The sequence below is a fragment of the Hypanus sabinus genome, chromosome 6 (assembly GCF_030144855.1).
Source record: "Hypanus sabinus isolate sHypSab1 chromosome 6, sHypSab1.hap1, whole genome shotgun sequence".
Taxonomy (NCBI): Eukaryota; Metazoa; Chordata; class Chondrichthyes; order Myliobatiformes; family Dasyatidae; genus Hypanus; species Hypanus sabinus.
The window spans coordinates 141,286,729-141,302,636 of NC_082711.1; the positions used below are offsets into that span (position 1 = coordinate 141,286,729).

Consider the following 15,908-nt stretch of genomic DNA (forward strand, 5'->3'; position numbering starts at 1 on the left):
AAGTAACAAAGCAATAAAGAAAAAAGTAGTAACAGAAGAAGATTTTTTTTGTAATTGTAAAACCAAACCCATAGTAAGAAATAGATGATGACTGAATGTTAAGGCCATACAAGGAATGCTAAAATAAAAGTTTTTCCAAGTTTATTGTCATAAAGTAGAGTAAAAATGTCATGAAAATTAGCTTTTTGCACCAGCAGCACAATATATTATGAACATGACAAACACAAGTTAAATCAACAGAAATTACATTTCAGCAAAATGACAAAAATAAGTAAAATAAACATAACATCACTGCAAGTTGAGAGAGAGAAAAAATATAGACCATAGAACATTACAACACAGTACAGACCCTTTAGTGCACAATGCTATCTGATCTTTACACCTACTCTGTTGATTTAACACTTCTTTCCTGCATAACCCTCTATATTTCTTTCATCTATATTGCCTATCTAAGTGTCTCTTAAATGTCACTTACGTATCTGACTCAACTACCATCCCTGGCAGCGCGTTACCCAAGCACCCACCACTCCATGTTACTCAGCTCTGACATCTAACCTATACTGTCCTCCCATCACAAAATTATGCCCTCTCATATTGGCCATTTACGCCCTTGGAAAAATGCCCTGGCTTTCCAGTCTTATCAATGCCTCATACCTCTGGAGCAAAAAACAGCACAGTACCACAATGTTGAGCCAAACTTTTAACCTACTCTAAGATCAATGTAACACTTACCTCCTCCATTTTTCTATTTTATATGTGTCAGTCAAAGGGTTTTTTAAATCCGCCTAATGTATTTGCCACTACCACCACCCTAGCAGGGTACTTCATTCATTCACTGTTCTCTCTGTAAAGAATTTACCTCTGACACCCCCCCATACGTTCCTCCAATCACCTTAAATTATGGACCCTGGTATTAACCATTTCAATCCTGGGTAAAGGTTTGGCTATCCACTCTATCTATGCCCCTTTTCATCTTGTACACGTCTATCAAGTCACTTCTCATTCTCTTTTGCTCCAAGAGAAAATCCTTAGCTCAGTTCAACCTATCTTCATAACAGATGCTCTCTGGTATAGGCAGCGTCCTGGAAAGTCTCCTCTGCACCCTTTCTAAAGTTTCACGTCCTTTCTATGATGAGGCAACCAGAACCAAACCCTTATTCTTATTCAAAGAGCTCAAAGAGCTCAAACCAGGGTTTTACAGAACTGCAAAATTACTTCACAGCTCTTGAGCTCAATATCCAATTCACAAAGGTCAACATACCCTAAGCCTTAACAACTCTAGCAATGTTCGCAGCACCTTTGAGGGATCTACAAACATAGACTGCACAATCCTGCTGTTCCTTCACTCTGCTAAGAATGCCACGATTAACCCTGTATTCTGCTTTCAAGTTCAACTTTTGAAAGTGTAAAACTTCACTTTTCTGGGTTAAACTCCATCTGCCATGGTTCAGCACATCTCTGTAGCATATCAATGTCCTGCTGTAACACACGACATTCTACATATATCACTGGCATACAGTATACTGTGAGGTTTGTTCTTTTGCATTAGCAGTACAAAGCAACACACAGAAAAACTATAAATTACAATAAGAAATATACATTCAATAATAAAGTTGCCACTGAGTGTTTGTTGTCTTCTGTTGCTGTAGCACATCTGCTTCAAGATTCAATGTGTTGTGCATTCAGAGATGCTTTTTTGCACACCACTGTGTAACACGTGGTTATTTGATTTACTGTCGCCTTCCTGTCAGCTTTAACAATCCTGGCCATTCTTCACTGACCTCTCTTGTTAACAATTCATTTTTGCCCACAGAACTGCTGCTTAGTGGATGTTTTTTTTTTGTTTTTTGCACCATTCTCTGTAAATTTTAGGGACCACTGTGTGTGAAAACCTCAGAAGATCAACAGTTTCTGAGATACTCAAACAGCCCTGTCTAGTACCAACAATCACGATCAAAGACACTTAGATCACATTTTTTTCCCCATTTTGATGTCTGGAATCTCAAGGCCAAATCTGCATGCTTTTCCAGCTAGTAGTGTCAGGAAAGCAAAAATAGTGAGGCAGAGTTCATGGGTTGGTTCATTGTCCATTCAGAAATCTTATTGTGAGGAGAAGAAGCCGTTCCTAAAACATCGAGTGTGTGTCTTCAGACTCCTCTACCTCCTCTCTGATGGTAGCAATGAGAAAAGGGCATGTCCTGAGTGATGCGGGGGTGTCCTTAATGATGGATGCCACCTATTTGAGGCAGCGCCTTCTTAAGATTTCCTCAATGCTGGGGAGGCTTGTGCTCATAATGGAGCTGGCTGAGTTTGTAACCCACTGCAGTTTTTCCCAGTCTTGTGCAGAGACCTCTCCATACCAGACAGTGATGCAACCAGTTAGAATGCTCTCTACAGTACATCTGTAAAAATTTGTTAGAATTTTTGGTAACAAACTCCTCAAATTCCCAATAAAATATAGTCCAGACAAGCCCTCTTTGTAATTGCATCAATATGTTGGACCCAGGATAGATTTTCAGAGGTGTTGACACCCAGGTATTTGAAACTGCTCACCCTTTCCACTGCTGATTCCTCGATGAGGAGTACCTATGTGTTCCCTCGACTTCCCCCTTCTTGAAGTCCACAATGAACTCATTGGTCTTACTGACATTGAGCACAGGGTTGTTATTGCAATATCACTTGAGCAGCTGATCTAACTCATTTCTGTATGCTTCCTTGTCACCATCTGAGGTCTGCCAACAACAATTGTGTCACTGGCAAATTTATAGATGGCATTTGAGCTGTGGCTAGCTACACAAACCTGGATATAGAGAGAGTAGAGTAGCAACTTAATTACACAGCCTTGAAGTCAGCGAGGAGATGTTATAGCTGAACCATATGGACTGTGGAGCTTAATGAGCCAGCAACTATCCACAATAACACCAACCTTCATTTCATCTGCAAGCTTACTAACCCACCCTTCCACTTCCTCATCTAAGTCATATATAAATATTAAAAAGAGCAGGGATCCCAGAACAGATCCCTCCAGTACATGGCTGGTCACCAACCTCCAGACAGAAAATGTTTCAAATACTAGCACACTGCCATATACTGTGGACAAATCAATTCTGAATCCAGAAAGCAAGAGTTTCCATGGATCCCATGCCACCTGACTTTCTGAATGAGTGCCTTACTAAAATCCATATACACCACATTCAGTACTCTAGCTTCATAATTTGTTTTACTCTTTCCTTGAAGAATTCAATCAGGTTTGTGAAGAACACTATACCCTTCACAAAGCATACTAAATATCCCTAATCAGGTTATGCTTCTCCAAATTCTTGTAAATCCACTCAAATAAATCCCTTCCAATATTTGGCCCACCACTGATGTAATACTCACTGGTCTATAATTTCCAGGATTATTTCTATTACCTTTCTTGAACAAAAGATTTATCATTTGTCTTCTGATAATCTGACATAGTGTTCGGGATTTTCAGGTTGGTTCAAAAACCTGATGGCAGTGGGAAGGAAGCTGTTGTTGAACCTTGAGGTGTGGGTCTTCAGTCTCATCAACTCCTGCCTGATGGCAGCAGCAAGATGAGGGCATTGCTAAGATGTTGTACATTTTAATGATGGATGTTGCCAACTGATGTTTGAAATAGATGAAAGTATTGTAGATGTGTAGTGAAAAGCATCAGGATTAGTTTAGGAGAATGGGCAAAAAGTGGTAGATGCAATACAGTATAGGGAAGTGTATGGTAATGCACTTTGGTAGAACAAATAAAAGCATAGACTATTTTCTAAATGGAGAAAAAATTCAAAAATCTGAGGTGCAAAGGGACTTGTGAGTCCTTGTGCAGGATTCCCTATAGGCTAATTTGCAGGTAGAGTTGGTGATGAGGAAGACAAATGCAATGTTAACTTCATTTCATGAGGACTAGAACATAAAAACATGGAAATAATGTTGAGGCTTTGTAAGGCACTGTTGAGGCTTTGAGAGGCACTGGAGTACTATAAGCAATTTTCAGCCCTTGATCTAAGAAAGGATGTACTGACAGTGGAGCAGGTTCAACGTTGGTTCATGAAGATGATCCCCAGATTGAAAAGCTTGTCATATGGGAAGCATTTGATGGTTCAACCTCTCCTAACCGGAATTCAGAAGAATGAGCAGTGACCTCATTGAAACATATCAAATGTTGAAAGTCCTCAATAGAGTGAATGTGGAGAGGATGTTTCCTGTGGGAGTCTCAGAGGACACAGCCTCAGAATAGAGGGACATTCTTTTAGAACGGAGATGATGATGAATTTCTTTGGGTAAAGAATGGTGAATCTGTGGAATTTGCTGCTACAGGTGGCTGTGGAACCAGACATTGAATATATTTAGGCAGAGGTTGATATGTTCTTGATTAGCCACAACATGAAGGGATACTAGAAAGCAGAAGATTGGGGCTGAGAGGGAAAATGGATCAGCCATGATAAAATGGTGGAGCAAACTCAATGGGCCAACTGGCCTAATTCTGCTCCTATATCTTGTAGTCTTATCATGATAAAAATGAGCTTTAAAGAAATTCCTCCATAGACCTGGTGCACAAATATGGAAGCACATCACCAAATAAGATGTATAGAAATTTACTTCTAAACAGTACTTCAAGAAAACTGTCAAATTTATCAGAAATGTATCCTTTTTTCCTGAATTCAAGGTGATTCCAGAGTTGGGGAAAACTATAGGACAAAGATTGAGGATAAGTGGTAAAATATTTAGATGGGATCTGAGAAAGATGATGAATAAATACATTTTTCATCTTATTTCTTTTAAATGGACTCCTCATTATTCTGAAACTCTACATTTGGTTCAAATCTTCTCTGCCAGAGAAAACTTCTGACTGCATCTAACCTCTTAAAGTATTTCCAGGTTTCCAGAGATCTTCTCAATGTCAGATAATATAGTTAAAATTTTTAAAAAATTGACCTGGAACCCTGTTTCTTCTCTTGCATGTGGCCTGACCTACTGAGTGTTTGCAGCATTTTCTGTTTTTATTATGGTAGAGAATGCAGCTTCACTCCACTCAGTCTCCCCTCCAAGTATCAACTTATCTGCAATCCTTGGATACATAGCGAATATGTTTGTTCTTCTGCTGCTGTATCCCATTCACCGCAAAATTCAAAGTATTATGCATTCAAAGATGCTCTTCTGCACATTATTGCAACACATGATTATTTGAGTTGCTGTCGCATTCCTGTTTGCTTGCATGATTGAGGCTATTCTCCTCTAACCTCTGTCATTAACAAGATATTTTCACCACAGAACTACGGCTCACTGGATTTTTTTTCTGTTTTTGCAAACCATTCTCTGTAAACTCTAGAGATTGTTGTGCATGAAATCCCAGAGGTCAACAGTTTTTAAGATACTGTACTCAAATCAACCTATTTGATACCAACAATCATTGCACAGATAAAGTCATTTAGATCACATTTCTTCACCATTCTGATATTAGATCTGAGTAACAACTGAACCTTTTAATCCTATCTGCACACTCTGATATATATCAAGTTGCTGCCATATAGTTGGCTGATTAGACATTTGTATTAACTAGCATGTGTACAGATCTATATGTTTTTGAATATTAACTCTGTTCAATCTCTCAACATTTAACAAGCATGGTGCTTTAATGCTTTGTGCCCCACAGATTTTTTATCATTTGATATTTTCATTTAGATTAGAAGTAAAAAGGCATATGAATCCCACATCCTATGTAATAACTCTGATAATATTTTACACACTAAAAACTGCAGAATTAAACTATTGGTAATTAACAAAGGTTCCATTGCTTAACCAAAGTAAAACAATACAGTCACAGTAAAAAAGACTTGTTTTCTTCAGATTTTGTTTCACAAGTCAAACTGCCCTGTCAATCATCAACAATGACTTGGAACATCGTGAAAATTTTTCAGTATTATGTTTCCAAGATACTGAAAAATTCTAACCTTTCACCACTCTGAAACTACCTTGACAATAAACAAACTCCCTGAGCTTCTTCACCATTCCTTTCGAGTCTTGCATTTACTGTTTTTACCCTTCTTCAGATGTTGCCTGACCTGCTCAGTTTCTCTAGTACTATGTGTGTATTTCCTCATACTTTTTTTCCTTGAAGACAGTCACTGGCTGCTCAATACAAACCATACTAATTGGTAAGTACGTGAAGTAGAGAAGACATTCATGAATAGAACCAAAGGTCATCGTGGTGCATGTGCAGTAATACTATACCTGACCACACCTATACATCCAAATGCAAACAATGTTATGTGGGGGGGGGGGGGGGAAGAGAGATTGGTTTGCATTCCTAGGAGATGGTACACAGTGCAGTTTTCCACAACACAAATGATATATTATCTGCACATGTATCAGGAAATGAAAGCTTTGAAATATTTATTTATTTACTTACTTACTTTTTCATGTAAGTTTCATAAGAAGCAATTTTGTTCTGTATTCTAGAATTTTTGGTAGTGATACATTAATTTTGGAAGGGTGAATTTCCATTAACCAAATTGCTGTATTGCAAGGGTCGCCTATAAACAGTTATTCCTTTAGCTGCTGGACTGATACTTAGTAATAGCTAACTATGTCTGTCACAAGAAGCAACTCTTCATGTATGATCACGTCTCTATCTTAAAACATCTACCAGTGAATGAAGAAAATGTTGATTATAAAAAATAAAAGAGGGGGGGGAAGAAAGGTTATAATTTGGTAATGTGATTAACTAGAACCATAATACCAATGTTGATTTCCTCAATAGAAAAAGATACTGGAATATATGAAATACTCTAAAAATAAACTGAGAATAGAAAAAGTGAGCAATAAATACTATTTAACAGAGAAAAACACCACTGAAAAATATAGCTATAAGGCAAGTCTGTTTAGAAGACTATTTAAATAACTCCCACAAACTATGGTAAATAGGAACATGCAGTTCCCTTTGGGAATGGGAGATTTAGGATACCTGTCTCAGATTTACAAACAATATGTTGGAGGAACTCAGCAGATCAGGCAGCATCTATGGAGAAAAATAAACAGTCAATGTTTTGGGCTGACTCTTCATCATGACTGGAAAGGAAGGGGGGAAATGCCAGAATAAGGTGGTGGGTGGAACGAAAGCAGTACAAGCTGGCAGGTGATAGATGAAACCAGGTCAGGGGGAAAGTGGGTGGGTGGGGGGTGGTGGAAATGAAGCTGGGAGGTGAAAGATGGAAAAGGTAAATTGTTGTTCTTATTTTAAGCAGCAGTAATGGAAACAAAGATAATTTAATGGCATTTAGTCATTTCTCACATACAAGCAAATAAAGAAAAATATAAGCAACATACAAAATGCTTGAGAAATTCAGCACTTGTTTGTGAAAGAAAAGTATAAATAGATCACTTATCAACTGGAGCTGTGAACTTCTGAATGCCATCTACTTCATTCTCCAAGACCATTTAGGTTGATTTAGAATTTTGCGGAAAAATAATCAGTAATAAAGTAAACCAGCTCTGTTGAAATAGGTTGAGTCTTTATACAGGACAGGAGAAAGAAATAAATTTTATTGTTGCTAAAGTGGTATTATGTTAAGCATTTTCTGAGGGGTGGTGGATGGTGAACTGGCCTGCAGCACAGACCAAAAAGGGGACAGTGTAAATTGGCAATCTAATTTCATGCATAGATGTTCTTTTCCATTGAGGTTTTAAGGATCAAAACTGTTCTTTGAATCTCATCTGATTGTCCACTTACCATATTAAATTGGGCTATAGTGACTTAAAGCAGGAACAATCTAGGTTGTAGAGACTTGGGCTTCATTTGGAAAGCACAGTCCAACTGACATTGTCTCTGGTTCAAATGATACTGAATTATGGTCCCAGAATGAGATGGGAGTTGCATCTTTCCCACCTTGTGTGCCAACATGCTGTATTATTAAAGATTGCTGTAAGTGATGGTAATATTGATTTCCCCTGCTGTATAATTCCAACTACACTTCCTCAGTCTGTTTGGTGAGCCTTAGGGAACAGAGAACTGATTGAAACAAGTTTCCTGAGTTGTCACAGTATGAATCAATTTTATTTATTTATTTCTTAGTATGTCTCTTACTCAGTGGTGAAGATTTGTTAACAGCAATGTGATTATATAGCCCTGAGCTTTACAAAACCGAAATGAATTTCTCAGCAATACTGTTACCATACTCATACCAGCGGCATAATTACATTTTACGTGAGTCCTGTCCTTTTGAAAACATTGAGAGTATTTTCTGAAGCATTTTTCCCCCATTTCAGCCTCAGATTTAATCTTATCACCATGAATTGTAACTTCACATTTGCAAAGTTTATATAGGGAGAGGAAAAGCACAGATCTTGTGTCCCATTATAGGCATCCTATTTTCTGTAAGATTTAGGTTTTGAAATAAATACATGCTCAATAAATGTGGAAGTCTCTTTGGGAATGTACTTGCTTTAGTGAGTCAGAATATACCAACAGATGTAATCACTCAAAACAATGATAAAAAAAGTCACTTTTTTCTGTTATTTGAAGAATTTCTTTGAAGAAAGAATTTAAGCAATCTCAGTTGTGCATAGGATCACACCCAAAGTGCCAATAACAATGCTAATTAGTATTAAATTGTCTGCTATACACAAATCTATACTTACATTAGTATTTATGACATTAGAGAAAAGCTATTCTTGCAGCAAGCTGACATTGATTGATCACTTCAGTTTCATGACTTGGATCTTTTTATCCCCTGGATATGTCAAATGCCTGCACAACACTATTACATAATACCTGGCTGCAGATTACTTTTAAAATCATATCCTAAATCCAGTCCTAACCCATCTACTTTCTGTGTTTCATTTAAAAATATTAAAATGAGTGACCAGTGGCTAATGTGAAACAAAATGATTTGTTTAAGTGAACTCAGATTAATGGTCAAAGAATAAATGATCAAAGTAAAATAATTAATGGCATAGGATCTTTCACTTCACGAACTGACCAATGTCACACTAGCCACCGGCAATTCTGCCTCATTCTTCACTAGAAAAGTCCTCCCACGACACCAGTTTCATGTAAATGTGGTCAGAGGCTCTATATTAGGTGGCCAGGCCCTCACTATTAAGATGTAATAATCATACAATGCACCTCTATTCATCCATTTGAATTCTTTAGACTATACCTTTCTCAGTATACGTATAATCTTTATTCTATGGATGTTTCTAAATAATTTAATTGCTTTGAAAAGACATACAATCACAGGTAAATTTTGCATCACTGTGAAAATCTTTTCCATTTCCAAACATAACAATACTACTATTGCATCAATCAATACTTAAAATGTTTGTTATTTGACCTGTCCAATTTCAATCACCAGAATGGGGCTAGATTTATCAAGCACCTTCACTCTGTTCACAACAAAAGGTAGGATCTCCAGGAGATACCCTTTTCAATTGAACCTCCCATTCTCATTCTGACATGGTTGTCTATCATCTCCTCTACTGCCATAATATGGCCAAACTCAGGTTGGAGGAACACTTCATATTCTGTCTAATGGCATGAACATCGATTTCTCTAACTTCTGGTCATTTTACTCCCCTTCTCCTTATCTCTTTCTCCAGTCCCAGTCTGGTTACTTTCTTACCCCCTTCTCTTCTCCAAACATGCACATCACTTCCTCTGGTTCGCCTTCTTTCCCTTCTTTCATGGTTTACTGTGTTCTCCTATTAGATTCCTCCTTCTTCAGCCCTTTCCCTCTTCTATCTACGCCCTCCAAGCTCCTTACCCCTTACCTCCTCCACCACCTACCCATCTTCCCCCTCACCTAGTCACATGCATCACCTATCAGCTTGTATCCTTCCCCTCCCCACACCTTTTTATGCTGGCTTCTGCCCCCTTTCCTTTCCATTCCTAAAGTGCCCAAACCTGAAACGTCAACTGTTTATCCCCCTGTAAGTGTAAGGTGTGTAGGTATGAAAATAGGCACAGCAGGGAAATGGTTAACAATTAGGAATTTGTGGGGCTGTTATGTTGTTGGGCAGATTGACCCCTGATACTAGATAAGGGGAGAAGAATATCTGACTATTGGATAACATGCCTGAGAGCAAGCTAAAAGTGCTGATTTGTGCAAAAGCAATCAATTACCTTGTCTCTAAAAATGTTTTTTTTATATTGTTTGGTTGTAAGCTTAATAGGATGCATTGTCCCTGCGGAGGCAGAGGCCGATTGTTGAAGGCGACATCGACCGTGGTACTTGCAGGTGTGGAGAATGTATGTTGGCTTAATACGTGACCAGGACTTGGATCATGTAAGCGTCGGATTGGATGCCTAACCTCTTCCAGCTGGACTGGGAGGTGGTGATAGTGCTATAAAGGTGGGCAAGTTCCTCCTTGGGCAGAACACTCACCTGGGTCCTACCTTCGGGCTGAGCAGCTGAATCTTTGCCAAGGACCTCTACCCTAGCAAGTCCACGGCCAATCACCTGCTTCAGGGACCATGCAGACGTTGCTAAGTATATTTGGCGATGTAGACTACTAGGGGTTACTTAAGTTAGTCCTACCTTTTAGTGGTGTAGGTAGTGTACAATACACACGTTTCTCACAACTCTCTATTCCTTCTCTGTATTAACAATTAAGTGGGTTTTGAAGGAACTACCAAGTTTAAGTCCATTTGTTCAAGTGAAACCAAATAGTTGCAGCATCCACCCATTACAATTATTCTATTTAGATCTTAGATTTGCAGAACAATCACAAGCTCGAGAATTATTTAAAAAACATAACCTTGAGCATCTGACTTGTGAGTTAAGCTCAAATTTGGAAAGCAGAAGAAAATAGAATATACAGGAAAGGGACAAATGTGACTGGCATTTCACTTCATTAACAATACTTAGCTTTCAAGATGGAAATCTGCCTCATCCATGATACCATAACATGCAGTTTCAAAAAAAAAAATCCAGCTACTATTTTGAACAAGAGTTTCATCCATTATCTTGAACGTCAACGTGGGGAAAAAAGTGCCTTGAGCCAGAATTACTGTCTCCTTCTCAGAGCGATGGTCTAATTTATGTCGATAAACATAATTTTAACAGATAGCTTTCATCTATAATGTCATTATGACAGGCACAATACCACTGTATTCTCCATAAGGACAACAACAAAATAAAGGAACTTAGCATGTTATAGACAATAGGTGCAGAAGTATACCATTCGGCCCCTCCAGCCTGCACCGCCATTTTGAGATCATGGCTGATCAATTACTATCAATACCCGGTTCCTGCCTTGTCCCCATATCCCTTGATTCCCCTATCCATAAGATACCTATCTAGCTCCTTCTTGAAAGCATCCAGAGAATTGGCCTCCACTACCTTCTGAGGCAGTGCATTCCAGACCCCCACAATTCTGGGAGAAGAAGTTTCTCTTTAACTCTGTCCTAAATAACCTACCCCTTATTCTCAATCCATTCCCTCTGGTACTGGACTCTCCCAGCATCTGGAACATATTTCCTCCCTCTATCTTGTCCAATCCCTTAATAATCTTATATGTTTCAATCAGATCCCTTCTCAATCTCCTTAATTCCAGTGGGTACAAGCCCAGTCTCTCTGACCTCTCTGCGTAAGACCATATAACCATATAACAATCACAGCACGGAAACAGGCCATCTCGGCCCTCCTAGTCCGTGCCGAACTCTTAATCTCAGCTAGTCCCAACTACCCGCACTCAGCCCATAACCCTCCACTCCTTTCCTGTCCATATACCTATCCAATTTTACCTTAAATGACACAACTGAACTGGCCTCTACTACTTCGACAGGAAGCTCATTCCACACAGCTATCACTCTCTAAGTAAAGAAATACCCCCTCCTGTTTCCCTTAAACTTCTGCCCCCTAACTCTCAAATCATGTCCTCTCGTTTGAATCTCTCCTACTCTCAATGGAAACAGCCTAATCATGTCAACTCTATCTATCCCTCTCAAAATTTTAAATACCTCGATCAAATCCCCCCCTCAACCTTCTACGCTCCAATGAATAGAGACCTAACTTGTTCAACCCTTCCCTATAACTTAAGTGCTGAAACCTAGGTAACATCCTAGTAAATCGTCTCTGCACTCTCTCTAATTTATTGATACCTTTCCTATAATTCAGTGACCTGAACTGCACACAATATTCTAAATTTGGCCTTGCCAATGCCTTGTACAACTTTAACATTACATCCCAACTTTTGTACTCAATGCTCTGATTTATAAAGGCCAGCGTTCCAAAAGCCTTCTTCAACACAAAATCCCAGACATCCCAGGAATTAACCTCGTGAATCTACGCTGCACTTCCTCTACAGCCAGGATGTCCTTCCTTAACCCTGGAGACCAAAATTGTACACAATACTCCAGGTGTGGTCTCACCAGGGCTCTGTACAAATGCAAGAGGATTTCCTTGCTCTTGTACTCAATTCCCTTTGTAATAAAGGCCAACATTCCATTAGCCTTCTTCACTGCCTGCTGCACTTGCTCATTCACCTTCAGTGACTGATGGACAAGGACTCCGGATCTCTTTGTATTTCTCTCTTACCCAACTCTACACCGTTCAGATCTGCCTTCCTGTTCTTACTCTCAAAGTGGATAACCTCATACTTATTCACGTTAAATGCCATCTGCCAAGTATCTGCCCACTCACCCAGTCTATCCAAGTCACCCTGAATTCTCCTAACATCCTCATCACATGTCACACTGCCACCCAGCTTAGTATCATCAGCAAATTTGCTGATGTTATTCTCAATGCCTTCATCCAAATTGTTGACGTAAATTGTAAACAGCTGTGGTCCCAATACCGAACTCTGTTGGCACCCCACTAGTCACCACCTGCCATTCCGAGAAACACCCATTCACTGCTACCCTTTGCTTTCTATCTGCCAACCAGTTTTCTATCCATGTCAATGCCTTCCCCCCGATGCCCTGAGCTTTGATTTTACCCACCAATCTTCTATGTGGGATGTTATCAAATGCCTTCTGAAAATCGAGGTACACTACATCAACTGGATCTCCCCCGTCTAACTTCCTGGTTACATCCTCGAAAAACTCCAACAGATTAGTCAAGCATGATTTACCCTTGGTAAATCCATGCTGGCTCGGCCCAATCCTATCAGTGCCATCTAAATATGCCACTTTCATCCTTAATAATGGACTCTAGCATCTTTCCCACCACCGATGTCAGGCTGACAGGTCGATAATTCTCTGTTTTCTCCCTCCCTTCTTTTTTAAAAAGTGGGATAACATTAGCCATTCTCCAATCCTCAGGAACTGATCCTGAATCTAAGGAACATTGGAAAATGATTACCAATGCATCCACAATTTCCAGGGCCACCTCCTTTAGTACCCTAGGGTGCAGACCATCTGCACCTGGGGATTTGTCAGCCTTCAGTCCCATCAGTCTTCTCATCACCGTTTCCTTCCGAATGTCAATCTGTTTCATTTCCTCTGTTACCCTGTGTCCTTAGCCCATCCATATTGCTTGTGCCTTCCTTAATGAAAACAGATCTAAGGTACTCATTAAATTCTTCTGCCATTTCTCTGTTTCCCATAATAATTTCACCCAATTCATTCTTCAAGGGCCCAACATTGTTCTTAACTATCTTCTTGCTCTTCACATACCTAAAAAAGCTTTTGCTATCTTCCTTTATATTCCTGGCTAGCTTGCGTTCGTACCTCATTTTTTCTCCCCGTATTGTCTTTTTAGTTAAGTTCTGTTGTTCCTTAAAAACTTCCCAATCATCTGTCCTCCCACTCACCTTAGCTCTATCATATTTCCTTTTTTTTTAATGCCATGCAATCTCTGACTTCCTTTGTCAACCACTGTGGCCCTTTCCCCCCTTTTCATCCCCCAGAGAAGGAAGGATTCACTGATTTTGCACCTTGTGCATTATTCCCAAGAATACCTGCCATTGCTGTTCCACTGTCTTTGCTGCTGGGCTATCCGTCCAGTCAACTTTGGCCAGCTCCTCCTTCATGGCTGCATAGCTTCCCCTGTTCATCTGCAACACTGACACCTCCAAGCTGCCCTTATCCTTCTCAAATTGCAGATAAAAGCTTATCATATTGTGATCACTGCCTCCTAATGGCTCCTTTACTGCGAAATCGCTTATCAAATCTTGTTCATTACATAACACTAAATCCAGAATAGTCTTGTCCCTGGTCGGCTCTCATACAAGCTGTTCCAAGAATGCATCCCGTAGGCACTCTACAAACTCCCTATCCTGTGGTCCAGCACCAACCTGATTCTCCCAGTTCACCTGCATGCTGAAATCCCCCGTAACTACTGCGACATTACCTTTGCCACATGCCAATGTTAACTCCCTATTCAACTTGCACCCAATATCCATGCTACTGTTTGGTGGCCTGTAGACAACAATCATTTGGGTCCTTTTGCCCTTCCTCAGTTCTATCCACACAGACTCTACTTCTCCTGACCCTATGACCCCCTTGCAAAGGACTGAATCTCATTCCTCACCAACAGGGCCACCCCACACCCTCTGCCCACATTTCTGTCCCTACGATAGCACATATACCCTTGTACATTCATTTCCCAGGTCTGATCTCCCTGCAGCTATGTCTCCGTTATCCCAACAACATCATAGTTACCCATTCGCACCTGGGCTTCAAGCTCATCCGCCTTATTTCTGACACTTCGTGCATTCAGATATAGAATTTTTAACCCATTTCTCCTCCCTCTGTTTGAATCGCTGCCTATTGTGCTTAACCCAGCTCCCCGAACTCCCATCGGGCTATAAGCCCCTAGAATTTTGTTGTCCTTCCTAAATTTACTTATTCTTTCAACACATTTAACTCCATGTTCAATGGGGAAGTGAGATCAGGATCTGAGCTGTTGCATGCAGAAGATTGTAATCTAACGCATAATAGGTCTACTAAATTTGTGTGTTGTGAGCCATGATTTACTGCTTTAAAGCTAAAAGCAGTGAAAGTATAGCATGACGTCCAAATGTTTCACCTTATAAACACCAGTCAACTGAAATATATTAAAAGTGTGTAGCATATTCAAAAGCAAAAATGGGGCAGGCAAGGTTAAATAGCGATACTACAACAGTGACACGGGTTCAAATCTGCCAATGTCTGTAAGGAGTTTGTACATTCTTATGTACAATGTACTGTGTATGTAATCAAAATGGCTTCTTTGGTTTGCTAGAGTAGGAATGCTTTTATGTCTAATAAGTGTTTTTTTCTCGCAGTTGGTTAGCTTTGGACTTGCTGATATGGGGATTGTATTCATTTGTTAACCAATGAGGAAAGTTATTTTGTCTTGTGGGGCTGGGAGCTTGGGGGGTTTCGCGGTCTTTTGAGGGAAGGCGGGAAGCAGACGCCGAGGAAGGTGGACGTGTGCTGCACTGCTCAGTTGATTACCAGGGGTTGTCCCAGGTGCGGGGACGTGGAGGTCAGAGGCAAGCGACAAGGGGTCGAATGGTTTGGTGGTTGAGCTCCAACGATGTGCACTAAACTGACTGAACTTTGATAAGTTGGCGCCTTTTGCTTTATTTTCTTTTCCTTCATATATACTGTATTGCATAGTACTCTTTTAGTTTTAGTAAAATCTTTAAAGTGTATTCCATAACGGTATCTGGTGTGAGTTTGATATTGTGTGGTACGCGCGGCATAAACTTGATTCTCACAGCACCTGCGTGTACGGGAGGTGGGGTTGGTGAGTGGCTGGATCCCCTTTTCCCCTAGACATATACCAGCCTGTTGGGTAAGGGTTACACTTATGACCACGTGGGTTTCTCCCAGGTGCTCAGGTTTCCTTCCACATTCAAAACACATACGAGTAAGTAGATGAATTGGTCACACAGTTGTAAATGGACAGCGCAAGCTCGTTGGGGTGGAACAGTCTGCTACCACACTGCTTCTCCAAATAAGTAAA

At 40.0% G+C, this 15,908-nt stretch overlaps 1 protein-coding gene across 1 annotated transcript in view; it reads right to left on the reverse strand.

Annotated features, from left to right (window-relative positions):
* tmem132e (transmembrane protein 132E) overlaps positions 1 to 15,908 on the reverse strand; it is a 553,547-nt gene that overhangs the window by 207,451 nt on the left and 330,188 nt on the right. The gene's annotated exons all lie outside the window — the stretch shown is intronic.